Genomic DNA, 7,361 nt, shown 5'->3' with positions numbered 1-7,361 from the left:
AGGTACAATAACTACGAAATCAGTAACCTATCCTGAGCCCGTGCTCATTCACCAGCTGGACAGGTCCGTTCACTCCTCATGGACATCAACTAAAGGTACGACAATACATTCTAATCCAAAGTCATGTTGTATCCTTCTTCATATCAAGCAACTCTCTCCTGTCACACACAATCTTCCTTAATATAGCAGCCAATATTCCAAATTAAATCCTCAGATAGCCCACCTGTGGAAATTCCATGCTGACATCATCCAATGTCGTTGCACTAGGTACAATAACTACAAAATCAGTAACCTATCCTGAGCCCGTGCTCATTCACCAGCTGGACAGGTCCGTTCACTCCTCATGGACATCAACTAAAGGTACGACAATACATTCCAATCCAAAGTCATGTTGTATCCTTCTTCATATCAAGCAACTCTCTCCTGTCATACACAATCTTCCTTAATATAGCAGCCAATATTCCAAATTAAATCTGTAGACCTAGTCACGGTCCACCATGAATCCCAAATAACTCTAAACTTTCTCAAGGCGTGTAGTCATCCTACCACATAACCCATATGCTACCCTGCCTCAAAGGCGAATCGAAGAAAATCATAACACCGGCAAACTTAACACATTCAATCAAGGACGACGACACCACACCTCGGATGAAGATTCCATCACACTAGAAAATACCAAGCCTCGTTACTCCATCAACCCAAATCTGGACATTCATAGGCCAATTGTTTTTCCTCCGCCGAAATAAGATACTGAATCTCGAAACCATGCACTAAGTAAACCTCCTTCCAAGTCATTCACTGCCCCGACACATAGGCAAGCATCCTACCATCACATCAATACTATGCGACAATAACTCCTGAGCACCACAGCAACCTGTGCATAGCCTCAAAGCTCTCAGAAGTATAGTTACTGAGCTGAAATGACAGAATATCCTTTCGTAAGGCGACGACAATAGCCCAAACAACTACGCAGGGAGAAACATTCCGCACCACATATATAGTTCCATTAAAATTCCTCAATTCCCAATTTTTTAACCAGCGGTTCACGTCGCACAAGATTGAATGGGAAGGAAATAAAGGCATAAGCCTCAAAGGAATCAAATTGCACGATGAGGAATCAAGAAGGGAAGTGCTCCTAACAGCCCTGTAACCTCTCGAAGATAACTACAGACGTCTCCGTACCGATCCGCAAGACTCTGCTAGACTTGCTCATGACTTGTGAGACCTAAGTGAACCTAGTACTCTGATACCATGTTGTCACGACCCAAAATTAATAAAGGTCGTGATGGCGCCGGACTCCACTGTCAGGCAAGCCAACAATAAATACTTAATTAGATTCTCATTTTGTTACTTTTGAAATCATATTTTCCTTCAATTAAATAGCAAAAGATGGAGTTTACAAAGTAAAGAATAATATTTTCAACAATTTCAATACAAGACAACCCATAATCACCCCAAAATCCGATGTCACAAGTGCATGATCATCAACTAGGAAGATAAAATAAAATACAACATATGTCCAGAATACAAATTGAAGGGGAATCTGCTGGATGCGGATCGTAGATGGGAATGTAGCTCACCTAAGTCTCCTCATTTAACCACACCTCTGCGCCTGCCAGGTTGCTAGTCACATATGCACATGCACAAAAATGTGCAGCAAGTGTTGTATGAGTACGTAAATCAACGTGTACCCAGTAAATATCCTACCCAACCCCGAAAAAATAGTGACGAGGGGTCGACTTCGACACTTACTAGTGGTCCAATAATATCAGGTACAATAAAGAAGTGAATGAATATGAGACATAGTAAATATATATAACAAACAAGTATAAAATACGTAGTACAATTTTCCTCTTTACAATTTACTCAAGCTCTCAACTAGCAAATTTCCTCCGTAACCGGAGCATATATATATATATATATATATATATATATATATATATATATATATATATATAGTGGATTTTGTCAAAGAGGTTGTCATAATCCAAATCAGGGAAAAATCCTCAGATACACTGGCTTCTTGCCAAACATTACGTACGATTCCATGAGGATAATATATATATAGGAAAAGCCAAGGCGTACGGCCCAATCCAACATAAAAGTAAAATGTGCATTGCCGAGGGTCGAACGACGCGAACCATAGATGCATCTATTAACCTGCCGAGGCGAACGACCCACTCCCATGAGAGTGTGGTACATAAATCCTGCCGAGGCGAACGACCCGATCCTATAAGAGTGGTAGAAGAAAATACACCCGCTCGCGAATCACACGTGCGACGCAGTCAAATATAAATTTAACGAATCTCCCGCTCGCGCATCATACTTGCAACGCGGTCAAATATAAATTTAACATTAAAATCATATCTCTTTCTTGATTCTTTTCAAAAGAAGGGAAATTTAGCTTGTAGCTCTTTAAGAAAATTACCCCGCTCGCAAAACATACATGCGACGCGGTTACACATAGATTTCTTAAGCTATTATAGCATTACTCAATCCTTTTCGAAATTACGAAGTTCAAACGAACCCTTTTAAATCTTATGTTCTTCAATTTTAACTCCTTTCAAAAACATATAATAAGCAAACTCAATTTCGCTTCCTCTCAAGGCAGACAATAAACATAAATCAATTACAATATCAACAAGGCATGATGTGAGCCTAAAAATACCCGGACATAGGCATAGCTAGTAGCTACGTACGGACTCTCGTCACCTCGTGCGTACGTAGCTCCCACAAATAGAAGCACGCAATAATTTAGTTCACCTATGGGGTTAATTCCCTCTTACAAGGTTAGAAAGGATACTTACCTTGCTTCGAAATTCCATAACCGGCTCCAAGGCCACTCCGGCAATTCAAACAGATGCTCGTCGCTCCAAAACTAGTCAAATATGACGCAACCGAATTGAAATATACTCTAATACTCATAATTAATCATTTTCTAACAATTTCCAACTCGGTTCGAAAAGTTGATAAAATCACCCTCAGGCCCACCTGCCCGGATTCCGAAACTTTTCGAAGATAATCTTTATCCATAACCCCACGAACTCAAATATATAATTTATTCTCCATTTCATGCCCAGATTTGTGGTCAAAATCCAAGAATACCAATTTCTAGGTTTCCTACCAAAATCCCACAATTTCTATAAATTTTCATATCTAAATCCATATATAAACTTTCCACGGTGGTTCAAAGATTATGTATGGAATAACATAAACTAGTTATTACTGAAGAACATATCATTATAAAAGATATCATTTAATATATAAATCTAACTTATTATTATTATTATTATACAATAGGTCAATAAAAATCCACAAGAGACGTTGAATCCGTATTTGCAAGTCTTAGCAGAGGGACCACTAAGAAAGGCAACATCATGTCCTGTTTATATTGCGAATGGATACAAATTTTGCACTTCTGCATGGGGCGAAGAAAGAAAAACATTTAATAGTGGGGTATGTGTTAGTGGCATCGGACATGATGGCACTACAAATGAATATTATGGTGTTATTAAGGAGATTCTCAAATTGGAATGGACAAGGACTACTCAAAAGTTAGTTTTATTTTATTGTGATTGGTTTGATCCGTCTAAACATGGCATGAAAGTTGATAGCCAATTTGGCATTGTCGAGGTTCGAGAAAGGAGAAGATATGCTAAATTTGACCCTTTCATCTTTCCTGAAACTGTAACTCAAGTTTATTATGCAAATCATCCTGAAAGCAAAGGAGATAAGGCTGATTGGTGGGTTGTTATAAAGACAAAGCCAAGAGGAGTTGTGGATGAAAGACATAATGTGGAAGTTGCTTACCAAGAGGAGCAGTCACATGTTAATCCAAGCATAGAGGATGATCCGATTGATTGCTTACAAGATGATCAAGTTGTTGGTGAGGAGGTCGATATGAGTAGTATTCAACCATTTGTCAAAGAAGACGGATATGATTTAATTGACGACGAAGATGAGGAGATAGCAAGTGAAGAAGAGGAAGAGCTTTTTGATAATGATGATTCACAAGATCACTGTCAAACCCACGATGAGGATGAGTTACAATAGGTTTATTTTATAGAACTATTTAGAATTTTGAGAATTTTCATTTGTCCTTGGATCATTCTAAACTTCAAGATGGTATTCACAATAAATGATATCTTATTTTCTTATGGTCTTGAAGTAATCTAATGTTTGCATATTTGGTTCTCTTAAATAATTAGTTATGTTGGTCTACTGTTATGTATCATGTTTTTCTTCTTAAGTTATGAACCTAGTTATCTATCAGCTTACTAAAGATTGTATCAACATTATTTGTATATTCCCCTAGATGTCAGGTAATACAGGATCTAAACAAGCTGGGCAAACTAGTGGTAAAGGAGAAAAATTCCGTAAAAGGAAGACACACACAATAGAGCCTCAAGCAGCTCAAATGCCTCGCGTAATCCCATCACAATCCCTCCTATCTCAAACTAGTTTACTTCATGTACATGAGACTTTCTTGCCTCAACCTACTCCTGAAGTCAATCTGCCTCATAACACAGTCACTCAACCGCATATGTCTTCACCAGCCAATATGATTCCAGCCACCTCGTGTAGTGCGGTAGGCGATGGCAATGATGATGATCGAATGTGGATTGTACCTGAAGAAGATATGCTTTGGTTCTTTGATGCTCTAATATGGTATAATATGTTATTAATACTGACTTCTGTTTTGTCAGATTGCTTGTAGACCATAGTGAAAGTGCAACTTAGTTCAAATTGTAATTTCTTTGACTATGTTATTGTTCTTTGTTGTGAGTAGTGCAAATTTTGTAGTCCAAAATTGTTCTGAGGAAATTGAATACTTAGTTGTTAGCAATAGTAATGGACAGTGATCAACTAAGTTCGTAGGCTATTTTCATGAATCTCTATCTTGTTCCTGGTTTAGCTTAAAGGTGAGTCTGCTTTGTGTAACTTGATTACTCCTTTATAATTCTTTTTGCCTTTCAGAATTGGCGCTCCTTTGAAATTAGTCGCCAGATAAAAACTGGTGAACTATTATGTCTATCCCACTCTATGTTGCTTCTTTTGCTATTTTAGAAATGCATGGCTACTGAAATTGTTGATTATCACAAAGTAGGCAAAATTTCTGGAGATCTTCTTTTGTCTTGTTTAACTGTTCCTTCCACTTTATTTGGCATGCTGAAGTGTGTTGGTTTGGGGAGATCATCTCCCCCCTCTGAAATGCCAATATAAGTAGAGACCAACACTTTTAGAAATGTCAGTCCTCAGTTTTCTAGCTTGAAGTGGTAGTAAACTCGTCAAGTGCACGAGCCTTGTAATAGTCTAAATTTAACGATTTACAGACAATGGTTTTGACAGATTTGATATGATTAATTTATGGGAATTGATTGAATGGAATGATGAGTGAAACTACCTAGTTAATTTATAAATGATTGATAACTACTGCATTTTTATGTAGGTTTGAACCTCATAAGCCAGTTATTGAAGGCATTGCTAGTTGCATTCGTAGTAAATTTGAGCTGGCTAAACCTTCTTGGAAGAAATTCCCACAACATACTCGGGATATATGGTTTGAAGAATTCAAGGTAAGGATGTTTATAATATGATTCATGTTCAAATGTTGGTGTGTAAGTTTATAGAACTGATTCGGATTTTATTTTGATGTGTTGTGTTATAAAATACTATAGAAGAAATTTAGATGGCTCCCTCACTATAATGATGTTATACGACGCAATTTTGAGAAAAGGGCATCTTCAAGAATGACCCAACTTTTCCAAGATGTTAGAAAGGACTTGTATGTGAAGCCAAATTGGATGGGTGATGTCGTATTCAAGGAGTTGAAGGAGCATTGGGAGTCTCCTCAATTTAAGTTAAAGTCGGAACAAAACAAAAAGAATCGCGATGCAAATGCAGGTGCCTCGGTTCATACAGGTGGTTGTATACCTCATCGCGTAATTTGGAAGAGATTGGTAATATATAGTTCCTTTTTAATTTTTTCTTTCTAGTAAATAGATCATATAAATGTTGATAGCATATACATCTTCCTTTAATTACAGAAGGAAGCTACTGGAAAAGATCCTTCATTTTCAGAATTTTATTTTCGCACTCATCGAAAGGAGAAAAATAAAAGTTGGATAAATGAGACAGCTGAAGCTGCGTATGTAAGTCTTCCTTCTACAGCATATATGTATTGAAATTATTTAACTGTCGTTACTCTATTAAGTTGATAAATAAATTGGTTGTTTCAAGAAGAGCAGGGAATTTAATAGTTCAACAAACTTACACAAGCCTGCTCTATGTAATTATGCCTTATCTGGGCCTAGGCAGATCTTTAGATTAAACCATTATGAAAAACATAAAAGATAGAAAAGGAAAGAAGAAAAAGGAAGTGGCCAAGTAGCCATTATTTTATTGTAGTGATAATAAACAAGAGTAATATTAATCTTTCTAAATTGGACCTACTAGCTTTATCAAAGTAAAGCTTCCGATTGAACCATAAACCAGCATCACCCTTGCATAGTCACGATCAATTAACTCCTCTAAAACATTGCATAGTGACAGTTGCTTGTTGCTTGTTGCTTAGGAGCCTGAGGAGTATGAGGACTGTGAACCCATGCACTTTTCCCGTCCCCTTTGCTGCAAAGTAACAGCTACTAGAAAATTTAACACATAAAATCCCTTAATCATCTTTTGTCACAAAATCATAGTATACCATGCAAATAGCCAGCGATCAACGGGGAGAGGAGTCATGGCTCTTAACATATCTTGTTGCATTCTATCTGGAGTAGTATAATTGAAATGAAATTGTCTTTCCAGAATTACATGTCCCATCTACACAAGCAATTAGACATTACACAAGCAATTGACAACCTCTGTGTTCATATGAACAGTGGATTTATTTGTAGCTAGGAGCTATCTATTTTTAATGAATTTAATATACTTAGGCATGTAATTGCCTTTTAAGTGACTTGATAGTGTAGATAAATTTTTATACTTGTCGGTCTATATTAGTTAATCCCGAAAACTAATTATATTGAACTCTATTCTTAAGTATCCTTTTTGATTTAATTCAGGTAAACATATGATTACTTGTGTGGAGTCTTTGCTCCATTTACTTTAGTATTCTCCAGTCTAATTAAAATGCCAGGGAAAGATGTGCTTAAGTGCTAGCAGTTGTCAAAATTATTAATATTTGTTTTAATGCAAAATAACTAATATTTGTTTCAATGCTTTTGTGCAGAATAATTTTGAAAAAAAAGAAAGAAGAATTATTAGCTTCCCAAAGTGCATCTGTTGATGGAGAAACTAATTCACCTAGCGAGCTATCTCAATTAAGTGAAATGAATATTTGGGTGCTATCAGTTGGTGGA

The 7,361-nt window shown here is 36.8% G+C and overlaps 1 long non-coding RNA gene across 1 annotated transcript; it reads left to right on the top strand.

The window, feature by feature from the left end:
* Positions 1-5,445: 5,445 nt before the first annotated feature.
* LOC104112907 (uncharacterized) lies at positions 5,446-6,103 on the top strand. The gene is made up of 3 exons (XR_004511276.2): positions 5,446-5,576; positions 5,679-5,960; positions 6,048-6,103. It is a non-coding gene; the product is annotated as an uncharacterized lncRNA (long non-coding RNA).
* Positions 6,104-7,361: the final 1,258 nt, after the last annotated feature.

Source organism: Nicotiana tomentosiformis, chromosome 1, assembly GCF_000390325.3.
Source record: "Nicotiana tomentosiformis chromosome 1, ASM39032v3, whole genome shotgun sequence".
Classification (NCBI taxonomy): Eukaryota; Viridiplantae; Streptophyta; class Magnoliopsida; order Solanales; family Solanaceae; genus Nicotiana; species Nicotiana tomentosiformis.
This window is presented reverse-complemented; position numbering and strand designations above follow the sequence as displayed.